This window comes from Pleurodeles waltl, chromosome 1_2 (assembly GCF_031143425.1).
Source record: "Pleurodeles waltl isolate 20211129_DDA chromosome 1_2, aPleWal1.hap1.20221129, whole genome shotgun sequence".
In the NCBI taxonomy this organism is placed as follows: Eukaryota; Metazoa; Chordata; class Amphibia; order Caudata; family Salamandridae; genus Pleurodeles; species Pleurodeles waltl.
The window spans coordinates 773,070,245-773,090,360 of record NC_090437.1 but is presented as its reverse complement, the minus strand read 5'-3'; the positions used below and the strand labels follow the sequence as shown (position 1 = coordinate 773,090,360).

The following is a 20,116-nucleotide window of genomic DNA, read 5'->3' as shown; positions in this document are numbered from 1 at the left end:
CTAATTTCTTGGTCTCCTAAAGGGGAAACCACAAACTCTGGGTACCATTAGAATCCCTAGGATGTTGGAAAAAAAGTACGCAAATTTGGCATGGATAGCTTATGTGGACAAAAAAGTTATGACGGCCTAAGCGTGAACTACCCCAAATAGCCAAAAAAGGGCTCAGCACTGGGGGGGGGGGCAAAAAGGCCCAGCAGCTAAGAGGTTAAAGCAATGAATCTAAACCCTGCATAAAAACTATCAGTATTCCGGAGGTGGGAAAGGGCCTCTTTCAGCTTCAACTTCTTTAACATAAAGACCCCCCCCCCTTTCGAATTCCTGTGAAGCTGGAATGGAATGCAGCTGCTCTGCTCACACACATCTGTCTGCAAGCATTACAAAACGTTTACATATTGAATTTATTATACTATGTTATCATCGTATGGAATGTGGTCGATTACTGTGGCAGCGTGTTAAAAGTAGTCCATTACACAATTTACTGTGAAATAACTCCAATCGCTTTATCGAAATTGATGGTCTGTATTGGGTGAAATCTCACTCCTGGTATCATACAGTAATATAGGGTGGCAGTTTATGTACAAATGGATAGTTAGGGCTTTGTTAAAAGCCACTGCCTGTTGGATGAGAATGATTCATGGATGCAATTGAATCACCCAGACCACGTTACTGCTACTGCATGTAACTCATAATTTTAAAATAATTTGACAAGACTTCGGGAAAGCTTCAGTTTCTGGCTAATTTAGCAGCAGTCTGTCTTCACATTGTGTTTTTTTAGAAGCGAGAAGATGCGATCTTCTGCCATCTGTGAAAATATGTAAAATACATACAAAATAGAAATCTACATCTGTGACTCAGAGCTACATCTGTTAAACTGAATAGGACCCAAGCATGGAATTACAATGGCTTGCTTTGCCATAGCAACTCCGTTCTATTACACAGCAGAAGTATATTTAAGGAAGACTGATAATGTGATATTCATAATTAAACATAATTAAAACATGTAGAACAATGGCTGGCTTACAAAAGATCAATGAAAATGCTTCATCTGATTGTTGAATACTAAACATGTCCTAAACTAATTTTATACTTCAGCAAAGAGAAGGAATAAATGTTTATTTTTCTGTGTTAAGCATTGAAAAAACTGTGTAATGTGATACCACTGCACAACTTTCACATTAAACAGTACAGCAGCAAATAGAGAGCTAGAGAAAGCGTTTCATACCCAGTATGTCTGATTTCCAAATGTACACTTGGAATTTTGAGGACACTGTTGCTTGATTAATTGAGCCACTTTAGGGCCACTGTAAAATCTTTTCCAGCTCACTAATTGATTTATATTCTGATAGCAATTCAGGATTTCTCCTCAAAGGTCCTGGACACGTTTTGCTTGTGTGTTCATGTCAGTAGTAAGTATCTTGTGTTTTGCACTGCTTGTGGTGTAACGTAGGGCGTTATGCAGTGTCTGGTATTTCCACACTGTGCGCATGTCTCGTCACTCAGCTGTGCGGCAGTGCTGATATCGTATGGTCTGTGAAGTCATAGTGTGGGTATGGCAGTGGCAAATTTGGGAGATATTTAGGGCCATATTTATACTTTTTGACGCAAAACTGCGCTAACGCAGTTTTGCGCCAAAAAAATGAGCGCCGGCTAACGCCATTCTGAAGCACCATGCGGGCGCCTTATTTATTCAATGACGTTAGCCGCCGGCGCTGTCTGGTGTGCGTTAAAAAAAACGACGTACACCAGGCAGCGCCGGCGTAGGGGGAAAATGGCGTATGGGCGTCCACAAATGGTGCAAGTCAGGCTGAGGCAAAAAAAATCGCCACAACCCGATTTGCGCCATTTTTTTACGACGCCCATCCCCCATTGAAATGACTCCTGTCTTAGCAAAGACAGGAGTCATGCCTCCTTGCCCAATGGCCATGCCCAGGGGACTTCTGTCCCCTGGGCATGGTCATTGGAAATAGTGGCATGTAGGGGGGCACAAATCAGGCCCCCCTATGCCACAACATTTTTAAAAAAAAAATACTTACCTGGACTTACCTTAATGTCCCTGGGGTGGGTCCCTCCATCCTTGGGTGTCCTCCTGGGGTGGGCAAGGGTGGCAGGGGGTGTCCCTGGGGGCAGGGGAGGGCACCTCTGGGCTCATTCTGAGCCCACAGGTCCCTTAACGCCTGCCCTGACCCAGGCGCTAAAATCCAGCGCTAATGCGGGTTTTTTAGACCCGCCCACTCCCGGGTGTCATTTTTGCCCGGGAGTATAAATACGACGCATATGCATCGGAGTCATTTTTTAAGACGGGAACGCCTACCTTGCATATCATTAACGCAAGGAAGGTGTTCACACGAAAAAATTATGCTAACTCCATGAACTTTGGCGCTAGACGCGTCTAACGCCAAAGTATAAATATGGAGTTAGTTTTGCGTCGAATTTGCGTCGAAAAAAACGACGCAAATTCGGCGCAAACGGAGTATAAATATGCCCCTTACAGCTTGCAAGTCATCTTCCTCCTGGCTGGGAAATCCTACTTACTCTTGTAGCATAAAGTAAATTAAAATATAGTTGTTTTATCTGTTTAGTAATGGGGTGTTCTTGTGTGAAAGATGCCCTATTTGCAGTGTCATGGTTGTGATAGGTCGTATCCATGTGTGTTGTGGTTAAAATGGGACCCTCAGATGAAAGGAGACTCTAAAATTCTGGAAATGTAAAGGATGATTAGGGATAGTCTTGCAGATTTGATACTAATTCAGTTTAAAATGCCGGTGACAGTAAATTAATATCCAAGTCCATACCAGCAGGTAAATGTGTAGAATCTTAAAGTGAAAGATTAAAAATGTAACAAATAGTGCAAATTTGCAAACATGTTCTGTAGCATTAAGAAGAAAATCCTGGAGGAAGGTTACATTGTTGGAGTCATAATGCTATGGTTAGCTAGCTGCACTGGCCAAAGAAGCTCAAACTGTAAAGCAAGTTGGCTCTGGAAGATGCTTGCACTGTTTGAGGCCTAAATCAGTGACAACACATTGATGAATAAAGCTCCCAAATCTAAGGTCCACCACCATTAAGAAGGTACTCCTGCAAGATCCCACCGCTGGAGTCCTGTAGGATTACATACCCTTCTTGAGAAAGTTCACAATGCTGGGTTTCCAAGTACCGAGACATCACCATTGAAGAATGATGGTAATGCTGAGTGAGAATGCACTGCTGAGTGAAGGTGGCACTGCTGGAGCCCTTTACTACTCAGCATATAGTTGGCAACAAGCTTTAGTTGTTGTTTGACAACTGGTACTTTAGCTATATCCTTTTTACAGGTGCCACATCAGTACAGGCCAGCGATGCTGCACTGATGCTTCTGTCTCTTATACTATTCAGAGGCTCTATGGAAAATTGTGGTAAGTGGGCCTGCTATTGGTCTTAGTAAGCTCACAAGGGCCTCACTGTGGAAGGTGGTGTCACTGTTATCCAGCTGTTCCTCATACTGTTGTTGCTGGCCTCTCTCACTGCTGCAGTAGACAACCACAGTGCCACCTGACCAGGGAATGTTGGTTATGGTTCGGCAACAAGGTTCTGAAGTCCTCGAAATTTCCCTTAATCAGGTCTAGCCTGGCTAGTGCACCTGTTATATGAGGTGCCATGTGATATCAACAATCAACATCAAGGCTGGGCCCAGGTTTGCTATTTTAACTTTTATGAACACATTCATGTGACACAGACTACTAAAATCTGTGGCACTCTGCCTCTCTAACCATGCTGTGCATTTAGTGTGAATTGTGTAGCTGTTGCTGTAGTGGTGCTAGGGACTCTGAGAGCCGAAGTCCAATATCGATGGCAGTCTTTAATCTTAGCAGGAAGGGGCAGAGGGGAACACACACCCACATACACATTCACTCACACCCATGCATTCACACACGTGCACATGCACACCCATTCACAACACTCAGTCTGTCAAATACACATACATGCATACACACACATGCACACATGAAAGCCTCAGAGGTCCCAGGAGGGTTGGCACTGCTGCCTCCCATCATTGGCTGATTGGCTCATTAATACATTGGTTAATTGTGTTCTTTCTTATAGTTTATTGCAACCAGTGAAGCTGGGTTTCCCCGCAGACTGGAGGATTGCAACCCCCCCCCCCACTCACTTAGCAGCAACTCACAGTTATCTCATATTGCTCCCAATTGAGTTTGCAGCTCAGAACTCAGCATTATAATAAAATACAAGAGTCGTTGATGCCAGCGGTTTGCCAGAATTCCACTCCAACTAAACCGAGGGCCTTGGTTCTTTTAGCATCTACGGGATTTCCTAATATTTAAAACTGCTCAGACTAACAGAAAACGAGAACCCAATTGGCAGCACAACTAAGGATCTCAAAACATAGTAATACACCAGATGTTCATTGTAAATACAACCATTCGTCACACACATTGGCTGCAGGCTGTACAACTGACATTAAAACTGAGGTCCAACTCACAAACACCAGACTGAATTTCAGCTGTCATTAAAACCAAGAGCCTAGATATTTGCCGTAAACTAGAAACTAACTTCCATTTAACGTTAGAGTTGCAGGCCATAATTCAATTGATACTAACAATATATTGATTTCTATATTGTGTTTAATGCCACCATTTTTGTTCGTTGTAGGTGTTGGACATACAGGCTTCACTGTTATCCAATTAATTTTACTTGGCTTATCATCTTAACGACAACTTTCCAGTAGTTGAACTTGTCTCCTGCATAGCATAATGATTTTGCAGTGAGGATGTAACTTGCTGAGCCATCACATTGTCATTAAAACTGAGGGCCTTTTGGCAGAGGTAGGGGACTTATGTTTTTTATAAGTATTTACCACCAAGCTGATGTGAAGTTCACTTGCCCTTCAACATAGTTTGCAAGATGGTCTGTTTGTGCTATGCCATTATCCATAAAAGTGGCATAGTTTGGACGGTTGAAAATGCCCCAAAGTAAGAATATGGAATATATGAATTGAATATAAATATATGTACAGCTATGAAGACAACCACCTTAAACCCTAACTTAGTCAAAGACGTACTCAAGCTGCAGCTGCCATTTCATATTGGTTGGCCTTGCTAAAAGATGTAACAATCTAGGAGCAATTGTGGTCACTGTTAGGAATTCAGACAGTCTTTCTGTTTTACCCAATCCCAAAATGAAGCAGTTCACCCAGTTCTGTTTTCTGTTTGCATTGTGTAATCTTATGTCTTGCGTTTTTAATAAGGAAAAATCTAACTACAAGCACCAGAGTGCTAACAAAATATTTAGAAATGGATAAACCGCTCTCACCTGAAATTGACAATTTGTTATCTGTGACCAAGCTTTCCATTGTCTTGTGCACATTACAATCTGAACTGTATGCATGAATGTAAACAAAGGTTCAAAATAGTTTGCCCAATGTCACATGATATAAGCAAATGGGCAATCCAGGATTCTATGCCTCTTATTTCCTTGGTTTTTAACTTAAAGGTTATGCTTTTTAAGTGCAAGATTGGCCAACTATCCAATAAGGCACTTCCAAGTGGGTTTGGAACCATTGACGTTTATCCTGTCCTCCAGCTCTCAGAGATTAAGGGGCATATTTCTACTCTGTTTTCACCGAATTAGCATAATTTTTATTTTACTCTAACTCAGTGCAAAATTAACTCCATATTTATACTTCGGTGCTAGACCCATCCAGCGCCACATTTATGGAGTTAAAGTCATTTTTTTTTAGAAGTGGAAACATACCTTGCCTTAATGAAATGCAAGGTAGACATTCCTGTGTAAAAAATGACTCTATAGCCTTAACGCCTTATTTATACTCCAGCGCAAAAATGGTGCACGGGAGTGAGGAGGGGTCAAGAAATGGTGCAAAGCTTTTCTTCAGCGGCATGCATTGATCTTCCAGCCACGCTGCAGGCAAGCTTCAATTTCAGCCGCAAAGCCAGTGGTACGTCAATTTTTCAGCCGCATCTCGGAGTTGCATCGATCTTTTCCCAACACGGCGGTCTGTGCGTGGATTTCTTACTCTTGTTCTGCCAGCTTCTCCTTTCAGGGTCCCAGGAACTGGATGGGCACTACTTGGCAGGGCAGGAGTCTCAGCAGAGGCTCTAGGTGCTGGCAGAGAGAAGCATTTGCTGTCCCTGAGATTTCAACAACAGGAGGCAAGCTCTAATTCAAGCCCTTGGAGAGTTCTTCACAAGAAGGAAGGCACACAAAGTCCAGTCTTTGTCCTCTTGCACAGGCAGAAGCAGAAACTGCAGGATAGTTCCACAAACCACAGTCACAGGCAGGGCAGCTCTTCTTCCTCAGCTTTTCAGCTCTTCTCCAGGCAGAAGTTATTCTTGGTTTCCAGAAGTGATCTAAAGTCTGTGGTTTTGGGGGCCCTCCTTATACCCATTTTGCCCTTTGAAGTAGGCTTACTTCAAAGGAAAGTCTCTCTCGTTTGTGAAATCCTGCCTTGCCCATGCCGGGCCCCAGACACACACCAGGGGGTTGGAGACTGCATTGTGTGAGGGCATGCACAGCCCTTTCAGGTGTAAGTGACCACTCCTTCCCTACCTCCTAGCACAGATAGCTCATCAGGATATGCAGGCTACACCCCAGCTCCCTTTGTGTCACTGTCTAGAGAGAGGTGCAGACAGCCCAACTGTCAAACTGATCCAGACAGGGAATCCACAAACAGCCAGTCACAGAAATGGTTTAAGCAAGAACATGCCCATGTTCTAAAAGTGGCATTTTCAAACACACAATCTTAAAACCAACTTTACTAAAAGATACATTTTAAAATTGTGAGCTCAGAGACCCCAAACTCCACATGTCTATCTGCTCCCAAAGGGAATCTACACTTTAATCATTTTTAAAGGTAGCCCCATGTTAACCTATGAGAGAGATAGGCCTTGCAACAGTGACAACCGAATTTGCCAGTATTTCACTGTCAGGACATATAAAACACATTAGTATATGTCCTACCTTAAACATACACTTCACCCTGCCAATGGGGCTACCTAGGACCTACCTTAGGGGTGTATTATATGTAAGAAAAGGGAAGGTTAAGGCTGGCAAGTGGGTACACTTGCCAATTCGAATTGGCAGTTTAAAACTGCACACACAGAGGCAGGTCTGAGACATGATTACAGGGCTACTAATGTGGGTGTCACAACCAGTGCTGCAGGCCCACTAACAGCATTTGATTTACAGGTCATGGGCAACTCAAGTGCACTGTACTAGGGACTTACTAATAAATCAAATATACCAATCATGGAAAGCCAAATGCATACACATTTTGTACAGGGGCACTTGCACTTTAGCATTGGATAGCAGTGGTAAAGTGCCCAGAGTAACAAAAGCAGCACAAACAGAGTCCAGCACCCATCAACAACCTGGGAAACAGAGGCAAAAAGTTAGGGGAAACAACGCAAAGGATGAAGAAGTCTAACAGCTGCCCTTCAGATTTTTACATGAAACTATGAGTTCACCATGGTGCTTGAGAAAGGCAACAGTTTTAATTTAAAGGGATGGAGATATTAAGGCTACTATGTATAACAAAATATTGACTCTTAGGGGCCTATTCACTAACTGCATTTTGTAGTATGCAAAGTAGTACTGCAGTATTTCTACATTATTCCTACTGATGCACTACAAAATGCTGTTTACATAACTGTGTGGTAATCTTTCTTCTGCTTCTTTAGGGGCATATTTATACTCCGTTTGCGCCGGAATTGCGTCGTTTTTTTTGATGTAATTCCGACGCAAAACTAACTCCATATTTATACTTTGGCGTTAGACGCGACTAGCGCCAAAGTCCATGGAGTTTGCGTCATTTTTTAGCGTGGACACCTACTTTGCGTTAATGAGATGCAAGGTAGGCGTTCACGTCTAAAAAATCGACTCCGAGGCATGTGCGTCGGATTTATACTCCTGGGCAAAATTCACGCCCGGGAGTGGGCGGGTCAAAAAAAATTACGTACGGCCGCTTTTGCGCTGTTTTTTAGCGCCTGCAAAAGGCAGGCGTTAAGGGACCTGTGGGCTCTGAAGAGCCCAGAGGTGCCCTCCCATGCCCCCAGGGACACCCCCTGTCACCCTTGCCCACCCCAGGAGGACACCCAAGGCTGGAGGGACCCATCCCAGGGACATTAAGGTAAGTTCAGGTAAGTGTTTTTTTTTTTTTTTTTTTGTGGCATAGGGGGGCCTGATTTGTGCCCCCCTACATGCCACTATGCCCAATGACCATGCCCAGGGGACAGAAGTCCCCTGCGCATGGCCATTGGGCAAGGGGGCATGACTCCTGTCTTTGTTAAGACAGGAGTCATTTCTATGGGGGTTGGGAGTCGCAAAAAATGGCGCAAATCGGGTTGAGGCGAAAAAATTGCCTCAACCTGACTTGCCCCATTTCTTGACGCCCAAGCCCCATATCCCCCTACGCCGGCGCTGCCTGGTGTACGTCGTTTTTTTCCACGCACACCAGGCAGCGCCGGCGGCTAACGCCGGCTAATGTCATTGATTAAATGCGGCGCCCGCATGGCGCTTCAGAATGGCGTTAGCCGACGCTAATGTTTTTGACGCAAAACTGCGTTAGCGCAGTTTTGCGTCAAAAAGTATAAATATGGCCCTTAGTCTTTTCTATTCAAACATCTCCACTCCACACATGTAGTTATATGTTTTTAAGGTAAATGTGAGAAGTGGCTGAGAAATCAGGAATACTTAGTACGAAATGAGAAGGGGTTTAGGGCGGGAGAAGGAGGGCAAAAGAGAGGGATTTGCTAACACAAATGCCCACCCACAAAAGAGTAAGACCATTGATTTTCAGGTAGGTGAATATATCAGTGCCAAAATAGCGTTTTGAAGTAAAAAGAAAAAAAACAGAAATTCACCAAATATAGTTAAAAGAGCTAACTATAACTTACTTCTAAACTATGCACTGCTTATGACCTCACATATTACATCACTCATGACACATTATGTGATGTAATTGATAACAGCAGTGATGACGACCTAAATTACAACATTGATGGCATCACATCCATATTGTGATGCCCTACGATATCCTGGAATTGTTCACAGACAGCTCCCTATGAAAACTTATACAAGTTCATACAGTAGGTGCCGAAAAAAAAACTTTTATTGTTTTATCTTCTAGTCCTTTATATCTGTGGGGTAGGTAAACAACAGTCCTACAATAGAGTTTTCCCAGGTTATTCCACTTTTCCCAGTCTCCTCTTCCTGGGTTCAAGCAAAACAAGACCTCGGGAACAAAACAAAAATACGGCAGTCTGTCAGGTAGGTATTCTCCCTAGTTTATATTGAGGGTTGGATAGTGAGGGATCACCACACAAAGAGAACCAAAATAGTGCACCCCAAAGGACAAAATATAAAAAGGATGAGTGCTTGTGCTCTTTTTATAGATCCAAGACATGCACTATTACTAAGTTTTATTTCAGTCTCTGTCTCTGTTTCGCTCCCTTTTTTTTCTCCCTATGGTCCTCCTGTTCTCTAGACCCAAAAAGGAATCGTACCTTGTTAAGCCACGTTCCTCTTGGAACGTGGCTGGAACTGGCCGCCTGTAGGTTCCTTGTGAGTGGTCTTTCCTCTCCTGTTTCCTCCTTACTCCATCCGCCGCTCGTTGTCTCCTCGCGGTTCTGGCCGCGATTCTGCTCCAGCTCGTTTCCCTCCTTTCTGCTCCTTCTCGAGTGTCCTTCTTCCTCCTTTCCGCTCTCCGGCTCTCCTTACTCTCGTCCTCGTTTCTTCTTGCAGTTCTCTCTCTTATCGTCCTTGACCCAGAAGAAATAGCTACTTCAGGGAGACGCTCTCAGGCGTGCCCCCAGGAAAGGGACTGTTCGACTCCGGGGACGTGGTCTCATCTTCTGCGGGTTGTCCCCTGACGTTCGCTCGCTGACACGTATACTTACTTTTCATTGTAAAAGCATGAGTGGCAAAGGCATGTTTATAGTAAAGGCACGCATGATGAAAGAACTGTGTGGTAAAGGCAGTTTGTGGTGAAAGATGCATGGTAAAGGCATCCCATTGTAAAGGCAATGTTTTAAAAGCTCTCTCCCATCCACTTTTATTGTCGTTAAGATATCATGAGTTGCATGCGCGCACTTAGGGGTGCAAGGAAACAGACACTTAGGGCCAGATGTAAGTAGAAAGCAAATTGCGAGTTGCAATTTGCGAGTCCTTCCGACTCGCAAATTGCAACTCGCAATTTGCTATGGAGAAAGGTGTCTCAGACAGCTTCTGCGACTCGTTATGGGGTCGCAAAGACCCACCTCATTAATATTAATGAGGTGGGTCGCAGTTTGCGACCCCATAGCGAGTCTGGGCACTCACGGGGATGGTGGCCTGCTGGAGACAGCAGACCACCATGCCCGTGACTGCTTTTAAATAAAGCAGTTTTTTTTTTTCTATCTGCAGCCCGTTTTCCTTAAAGGAAAACGAGCTGCACTTAGAAAAAAATATCAAAACTTTTTGTTTCGGTTTTTTTCAGAGTGGGCAGTGGTCCATAGGACCACTGCCTGCTCTGAAAAAATAATTTTGTGATCATTCACAAAGGGGAAGGGGTCCCATGGGGACCCCTTCCCGTTTGCGAATGAGTTACCATCCACTTCAAGTGGATGGTAACTGCGAGTTGATTTGCGACCGCATCGCGGTGCGAGTCGCAAATAGGAAGGGAACACCCCTTCCTATTTGCGAGTCGGAAACACATTTTGCGAGTCGGTTCCGACTTGCAAAATGTGTTTCTGCATCGCGCGCATGCATTAGCGCCTTGCAAATGGCGTTTTTTGCGTTTGCGAGGCGCTAATGCCTTGCTACATCTGGCCCTTAGTCGGGAACTGGAGTGAAGGGATGTGCTTCCAACTCCTTTTCATTGACAACTGTGCCTGGATGGTGATAGTTGTGCATGGATGGGTGTGTGCGTTTCAGCTTGACAGCCATCTTGGAGAGGGGGATACACCATGACATGCTCTTATGACCGCTGAAGGGTTTACAGAGCACAAATAAATATACGTATGCATTTATTTATGAGTTACTGCAGCATAACTTTACCAGAAAGGTGTAAGTGCATGTTACCAAATATTGAAAGATACAAAAGTCAAATCGAACATACAATACAGAGTAACCAGTAAGAACAGAGCCAAAGAGCAAGGAGCACATTCTACATGTGACAGGGACCGAGGACCTGACTGACTTTGTGATTGTACAGGTTAATTTATGTGAGTACAGGAAAGGTGGGTATTTCAAAGTTTCATGAAGGTGATAAAGCCTGAATAGCAGTCATGGCTCATGACGCGCGGAAGGAGCAGAGGGGCATATGGGGGAGGCAGGGGGATTCCGGTGGGAATAAAAATTAAATAAAAAAAATAAATAAATCTGCAAACACTTACCTTGCTCGTCGCCACCGTACTGCTCCATTCGCCTCTTCTCTGCTGCAGGCACAGGCTCCCAGCCTGCCCTGTGGCCAATCCTGACGTTGCTCAAAGCAGCGTCCGGATTGGTTGGGAACTCTATTGCTGGGCTGGAGACAGCCTACTGCACATGTGTGTTTGGCCAGCCCCAGGCGGCCGACCAAACACACGTGCTCGAAGGAGGGGGTGCTGTGCACTCCCCCTCACTGCTCATCACCCCGTGGCCCGTGCCTTAATAAGGAAACAATCATTGCTTGTAAAGGTTTTACAACTGCCCCTAATAGAGGAGCCGCCCCTGCTGAATAGGTTCTGATGGATAGCGGAAATGAGTTCTCAGAAATGTCTGGAATTGCGCAGTGCATTGCCTCAAATCCTTCCAGATCGAGGCAGGGCTGAGCAGACATGTTACCTTCAGGTGCGGCAGGGACGCTTCAAAGGCCTATAATTTTGTTGTATGTTTTTCCATTTTATATTTTCTAATTGGAAGTTTAAATATTTACAAATAAATGCATAGATTAATGTGAATTGTTCATGATTTTGTGTGTGATTCTAAACAAGAAAAGGTCTTTTGCATACTTTTTAATAGTCACCAGTCTCCATATCTTGTGTTCTTGCATCATCACACTTTTAAAGAGTGACTGACTACTCGATTTTCTCTTTTGTTTTCAGGTTCTATAGGAACGAAAACGGATATCATTCACTGATCCTCAACCCTGAATCTCTTTAAGAGAAGTTGTCTGCAGAAGGATGGCCATTCTAAATTGGACAAACAATTGGTATTGGATCTTTTCAGAGTTACGTTCCTGAGTTTTCAATAGAATAAAAGCAACAGTTAGGTGGGTATTGTTGAAAACATTTATTTACTAACTAAATACATTTGTTTTTTGGTCTGTATTCAATATGCAGCAAAATGACTTATTTCGAAACTCTCTATTAAAGGTACTGAGGCACGTAATGTATTTCACCAGGGTTGGCCTGGGACAAAAAATAGACGTGGACACCACAATTAAAATGGCCCCCATTAGAAAACCAAATAGCTAAAAAGTAGTTCACATTTGAAAATTGTGTTTTGAACCTTTAAACATGTTGTATGAGTTTTGTGCACGGTATGGGAGACGAGTGCATTTGTGTTTGCTGCAAGCAATGTTTGTTTTAATATTAGGAAAATCAACAATTAAATCAAGCCTACCTGATCATAAAGCAGGCCTAGAAACCGTCAGTAAAACAGCTCATAAACTGGTCTCTCAGACCAGGCCATCAGGCACTGGCTGATTGCAGACCAGTTCGATCCTGTACCTCACACTGAAAGGTAATTAGGAACAGAGAACAGCAAACGCCTTATCGCAAAGGTATGCACAAATTAAGAATTACCTGGCTTTGTTCTATCTTTTGTCCATGTTCCGCAAATTTCATTTCTTTGTACTTATATTTTTCAGAAAGCAACTATTTATGTGAGCATTTCTCTGACAGCAACAGTACCCTGACCACAAACATTTCACATATCACAGACATACATTGACCAAGGAAAATTGAGTTAGTGACATAGTGTAGACAAAATAACCATTGTTCGGCTTAAGTGTGCCACTTGAGTGGTGGATTGACACACATATGCATTTAAATATGGCTAAGACATATAACTAACCATTGAATTACACAGCAAGAAATACACATCTTTACAGGGCAGGAGCAACCACCCACTCTTTTTAAAATTGTAATGGGTTGTCGTAGTTTGACCCTTGCTCAAGGCAAGACTGCTGGTTCAAGGATGACAGTACTTATGTTTGTAGGCAACTATGCCAATCCTACAACAGATCACAACTGTCGTCCCAACCCTACCAGCTCACAAGCAGCACCTCACCAAAAACCCAAATAGTAAAAGGTGAATTGTGGCAACCTTTACAAATGGACTCAAGAGTGTGACATCTCAGGGAGTGTCCTGGATAAACAGAGATTACCCCTTTCTCACAAGAAAAACCTGTCTCAATCAAACACAGGCAATGAAGAAGATGCAGTAAAGTTTGGATGGGCTGCAATGATTAAGATCATGAACAATGCAAGAAACAGAATGGTAAACACAAGAGTCATTAATACAAAGACCCCCACCATCCTGCAATAACATGAAATGACACTAAGGGGGTCATTCTGACCCTGGCGGTAAAATCCGCCAGGGCCAACGACCGCGGGAGCACCGCCAACAGGCGGTGCTCCCATGGGCATTCTGACCGCGGCGGTACAGCCGCGGTCAGAAACGGAAAACCGCCGGTGTACCGCCGGTTTCCCGCTGCCCTGGGGAATCCTCCATGGTGGCGCAGCTTGCTGCGCCGCCATGGGGATTCCGACCACCATCCTGTTCCTGGCGGTTTTGGCCGCCGGGAACAGAATGGCGGTATGGATTGTCGTGGGGCCCCTGGGGGCCCCTGTAGTGCCCATGCCAATGGCGTGGGCACTGCAGGGGCACCCGTCGCACCCCTTCCACTCCGCCGGCTCCATTCGGAGCCGGCATCCTCATGGAAGGGTGTTTCCCGCTGGGCTGGCGGGCGGCCTTCTGGCGGTCGCCCGCCAGCCCAGCGGGAAAACCAGAATAACCGCGGCGGTCTTTTGACCGCGCAGCGGTGTTCTGGCGGGCCCAGCCAGGCGGCAGCTTCCGCCGCCGGCCGGGGTCAGAATGACCCCCTAAGTGTGAAATATGCCCTAATACCTTAGCATAATGAGCCTAACCTCTAACCTAAAAGAGAGCTTGGTATGTTTGTTAATCCTAATCTGCCAATGCCATGTCCATGAGAAGAGCCCCCCAACCCTTGTTACCTTGGATGAGGTCTCTAGCTCAGACTCCGTTGGGACATGAAGACTGGGTCGGTGTCAAGGCGACGTGCAGCATCGATAGCAGCAATGGCTCTGGTCGTAATCCCTCTGACTATCTTTTTAAGTGAGGAGTATTTATACAGATCTGCTTGGACCCCTGACGTAGGTCTGTTTCCAAACAATGGATAGCATGACATGCTTGGGATAGTAATTTATGTAAACAATTCCCTCGAAAGCGTGAAGAGGGAAAGTACCTAATGCGAACACCTACAGTTTGTTTATCTTTGTTGCTTGATATTGATGCCTTAGCGCTGTGGCACTGAAACTAAAACATAGGCCTTAACTAAAACAAGACAGCCATCTTAAAAGATATAATTAAATATATGCCATAAAACAGAGCAAGCTAGGTAGGGTGAAAGTCACTAGGTGACAGAGGCACGAGTCTGCAAGCCAAAGGCTAAGCTAACTCCTGAATCCCATTAAAACAAAATAGGATTCACTACACCCTCCCCATTGCCGTAACAAGTATGACGCCAGAAGTTGACGCCACCGAAGGTGAATGAACCCAATGCTAAAACGTGCTCTGAACTAAAAAGCTAAAAGCACAAAAACTAAATAAAAAATCACATATAAAAAAAGTGTTAAAAATCAATAGCTAAAAACAAACGAAGAGATATAATGTCATCATGACAAGTACAGCAGGTCAAAGTAAGGGCACTAAATGTAAACTTTGAATTTGGTATAATAAGCCAGTCATCAAATCTTTCTAACAAGAGTCATGACCTTGAAGAGCATCTTCAAAGCCATCGAATGGAAAGGACCTCAGGAAAGAGGCCATATTGTCAGATGTTAGATTGATCACAGGATAGGCAGATGGATCCACGGAGCATTAGTTTGTAGTAGTCTCTTGTGCAGGTCCACCTGCAGGAGTAGCAGTCTCCACAGCACCAAAAAGAGCCAGCTCGTTCACCGAGGGTGGTTCATAAGTGGCCTTGCGAATCAGCCTTACTCTCAAGGGGCACAACCGTGAAAGAACCCTCATCGGGGACATCAGCAGTGCTTGGTCCACAGGAGGCACTGGCGTAAAAGCAAGACACACTTTAGGTAAGTGTTTGAGGAGGCACCATACACAGTGAAAGACTGGTTGCACGCACCATAGGAGTGGCTGGAATGATAATAACCAATCATGCTCTAATTCCTCCAGCAACGAACCATTAAAGACCTGAGCCATGCATTCACGGCCCAGTTGAGCTGGTGGCAGTGGCTCCTTTGCTTCGCATAGCTGGAGAGACACAACCACTGCGAAGCAGAAAAAATAGCAGGGGTATTCTGCCAGTCAATGCCAAAATTACAGGAAAGCCGCCAAACACACTTGAAAAGAGTGAATGGATGGCAGATGGAATGACTCTGAAGACAGTCTGGAAGATGGACACAAATCCAGACCCAACAGCCTTAAATAAATTGACAATCTCCGTAGTGCTTGAAGCATTGAAAATTCTGGATACCAGCTCTCCAAAATACTTAGGGAAGTTAGTATTTAATAGGGATTGTATCTCGGCTGATGATCTCGCAATGTGGGGAGCATAGATCTCTCTAGCTGATGTCAATGCAACTTGTTTTTGCAACAGTCAGCTTGTCATATATTACATTAGCAGTATAAGTGTGAGGCCACATTTCTGATTTTATCTCTTGTGTGGGGGGGAATAAAACATGTCTACAACACTTAACAACCTTAAAGACTGAAATTGCATAGACAATTCCTGGTTGCATACCACAACAGCTTTGATCGCTCAGCACCACATAACTTCCATTTGAATGTACATGAAATGCTGGTCGAATCAAAGGGATGGGAGTATCCTTCAGAAAACAAGCAAAATTGGCGACCCCCACATTGTAAAGGCTGTAAAGGGACACCTGCTTGCAGGTCATTGAATGACTAACAGTAGTCTCGCATTTGCTTCCGCTAAGAAAGACCTCTGTTTGCCCTTTCATTTGTATTCAAAGGGCAAATACCACTCTTTTTTAATATAGCTATCGCCCAGTCGCTCATACCTGCCAATGGCAAGATGTTTCAGGCATTTCGCAAAACGAAAAGTGGGAATGGGCAGAATAATAATGCCATGTAGGAGCCATACTGTTGAAGGACTCTCTACAACCGTGAAAGGCAACTTTTCTAACTCCTCTATGTGAAGCATGGTAAAACTTGCTTCCCTTTTAGCCAATGTCTGTTGTTCCCTGGATAAATTAAAAGCGGTGAACAATTCACTACTGTTAATGTACTTCCATGGAACTCAGCCATTTTTCAAAGTCTGTAACGTCCAACCTAACTGCATGACAGAACACAGCTGACTTTGCCCATGATGTGAAAAGGATATGTTTGTCTGAATGATACCAATCGCAGACAACACTATGTTTGTTAGGGAATAAATTCTGTTGGACAGAGTGTTCATTGACGACAACAGCTAAAGCCTTTTCTAAGTTTTCCTTGTCTATCTGCCTTAAATGCACAGCAGCTTCTAAATGAGAAAGCTTCCAGATCTCATACATAGCATAGATGAATCTTTTAGAGCATGGCTTCCTGGGACCTAGTAAAAAGTCCTGCAAGTCTTTATCCTCAGAAAGAGTGTTAAGATATTCTTTAACCGCTGCTAACGTGTTAGACTGTATCCATTGTTGGTACAGGTTACTCACACTGGCCGGCTAATCTTGGAACCCTCTGAGGAATTCACAAAATGTGCCTGACACCCATTTGGGTCCATTGGCCATATCAACCACCTGTCGTACTGGAAAGTGAAGAATTATAGGTACCCGCCTGAACCTTTGCATCTAGCTCTTCCTCAGTGACATTTAGAAAGAATTGACAATCATTAAAAGTTGCTGGTGTGGGGATACTGGGTGTGTTCATTTCTTTAGTTTTTGCTAACCCCAGACACAATGGCGGTCATTACAACATTGGCGGTAAAAGCTGCTTACCGCCGTGCAGAAGACCGCCAACACACCGCTGCGACAGCGGAAATCCGCCACAGCTATTATGACCCACATCACGGAATCCACCAAAATTCAGACACCCACACAAGTCCGCCACACCAAAAGTCATTGATAAACTGGCGAAAACAAATCCTCCACCGTCACGCCAACAGAAATACGCCCACACTATCACGACCCACGAATCCATGCGGCGGTCTTTCAACCGCGGTATTCCATTGGCGGTACACACCGCCATGCTCAAAATACACACTTACAAAACACTACCACATTGGACAATTCGAAATACACACACCTGATACACGTACACACACGACTCCCACACACCCAATACGATATAAAACACACACCAACATCACTCACAAACCCCAACAACCACAATTACTGAGAGAAGGCCAGAGAGAGACACCACCATCAATAATACTAGCATCCACAGGCACACAACACCATCACCCACATAACTTCTACGCACCTCACACTACACACCACTACATATCAGCACACTTAGCACCCCACACACCACCCCACACATCACCTACATCACCCCATGGCACGGCAAAGACACCCCAGGTTCTCGGAGGAGGAGCTCAGGGTCATGGTGGAGGAAATCGTCCGGGTAGAGCGAATGCTATTCGGAGCACAGGTGCAGCACACCTCCATAGCTAGGAAGATGGAGCTATGGCGAAGAATAGTGGACAGGGTGAACGCAGTGGGACAGCACCCAAGAAATCGGGAGGACATCAGGAAGAGGTGGAACCACCTACAGGGAAGGTGCGTTCCGTGGTCTCAAGACCCCCACCTCCTCCCCCACAACTAACAACATGGGAGGAGCAGGTCTTGGCGATTCTGCATCCTGAGGGCCTCGCAGGAGTAGGTGGAGGAATGGACACTGGTAAGTCAAATCTTAACTATTACATCACCCACCCTACCTGCATGCCAGCACATACCCCCACCCTCACCCTCACCCCCATCACTCTAACTCCTCACAAATGTCCCAACATCATAAACCACACATCCCAACACCAAGCTCTGCATGCAACAACAAAGCATGGACACCCATCACTAAAGCATGCCCACAGCACATACCCATACACCCCCCTAAACCATCATCACACAAGGACCCACACAGGAATGCAAGCACTGGGGTACACGGTCACCCACCTATTGCACACCATGGCACACACAGATGTAATAAACATCCTTTTATACCCCTGCAGGACCCCTACCCAACGTCACCGGACAGGAGGGTCCAGACATGTCCACACCACCAACAGAAGAGGCCCACACTGATGACAGCACCTCTGTCCAACTGGATCTAGATGACCAGCCCGGCCCATCGGGGACCTCTGGACAGTCGGTTCCCCTCACCCAGTCACAGGCCACCACAGACCTTACCTCCTCTGGAAACACCAGCACCCACCCACCCACCCAGCGGGCCCATACCTCCGTCCCCAGGACACGTCAATCAGTAGTGTGTCCACCACTACAGGGAACCCAGGCTAACCCACCACCCCAAGAACAACAGGGACCTGGGGGCAGTGGCAGTGGTCACACGGTCCAGGGGACGGAGGCCCAGGAACACAGGGGAACTGGGAGGGCTTCTGTGCGACAGGGGCAGACAGGCCCAGGGAACCCACTCTCCACGAGGCCCTCTCCAACATCATGTGAGCCTACCACCACTCCCAGGAGACGATGACAACGGTACTGGCCAAGTTTCAGGAGACCCAGCGCCTGCAGGAGGAACAGTATTCGGGCTTCATGGAGGAACTCAGAGCAATCAATTCCACCCAGGGCACCATCGTAGGGGTGCTGAAGGAAGTACTCAACACCAGTAGGGACACTGTGGCACTACAAGGGGCCCCTGACACTAGCATGGACGATGAACTGCCCACCACCTCCGCCGGCGCTAGTGGACAGGAGGCACCGCCACAGGACCACCACACCAGCACCCCACCCCCTGCAGAGGGAGAACCACCTCGCAAACGGTCCCTGAGATCCAGGACAAAGACAGAGAACGATGCCAAGACCCCCGACAAGAAATGAGACCACCCTGAATGTCATCCCACTGTCCCACTTTGTCACCCTGTCCATCCTTAAACTGCCCCAGCTCCACTTCCTATGCCCATTAGGGCAATGCACCTGTGAGACTAATAGACTGGACTCTGCCATGGACATTCCTCCACCATCACCCCTCACCATTTTGCTACCCCCTCCAATATTGAGCACTTAAATATACACCCTTAAAGCACAAAACAATCTGGAGTCCGTCTGTGATTTTGGAATAGTGTATTAGTAATTACTGTGGCAAAAAGCTCTTTCATTTGTAATGTCAACATACCTATGTCACACGGCTGTAGTCCATGAGGAATCAAAGCAGATGTCACACATTGGGACACACATCTGTGAAATCATAATGGAAAGTGACAACTCAGTGACCATACACTGGGTGAAAACGACAGACAGTAGAGAGGTAGTAGTGTTTAAGTACATGTAGTAGGCAGGTTTGTATTCTTACCTGTGTTTCACTGGAAATATTGCTGGATCACTGAGTCCCTGTTGTCCATGTCTTCTTCTTCTGCTTCCTCGTCTTCACTGTCCACAGGCTCCACAGCTGCAACAACACCAACACCAACTCAGAGCAATCAATTCCACCCAGGGCACCATCGTAGGGGTCTGGACCACCCTCCAGCAGAAAAGGCACCTGTCATCGCAAAGCCAAGTTGTGAAGCATACAGCAGGCCACTATGATCTGGCACACCTTCTTTGGTGAGCAGAATAGGGATCCACCTGTCATATGTAGGCACCTGAACCTGGCCTTCAGGAGGCCGAAGGTCCGCTCGATCACCCTCCTAGGTCGCCCATGGGCCTCATTGTTGCGTTCCTCTGCCCTTGTCCTGGGATTCTTCACTGGGGTCAGTAGCCAT

The 20,116-nt window shown here is 45.5% G+C and overlaps 1 protein-coding gene across 1 annotated transcript in view; it reads left to right on the top strand.

Annotated features, from left to right (window-relative positions):
* NPY5R (neuropeptide Y receptor Y5) overlaps nucleotides 1-20,116 on the top strand; it is a 349,909-nt gene that overhangs the window by 255,182 nt on the left and 74,611 nt on the right. Inside the window, exon 3 of the mRNA XM_069243805.1 lies at nucleotides 12,075-12,241. The gene's annotated coding sequence lies outside the window, so the exon portion shown is untranslated. The remainder of the gene's footprint in view (nucleotides 1-12,074; nucleotides 12,242-20,116) is intronic.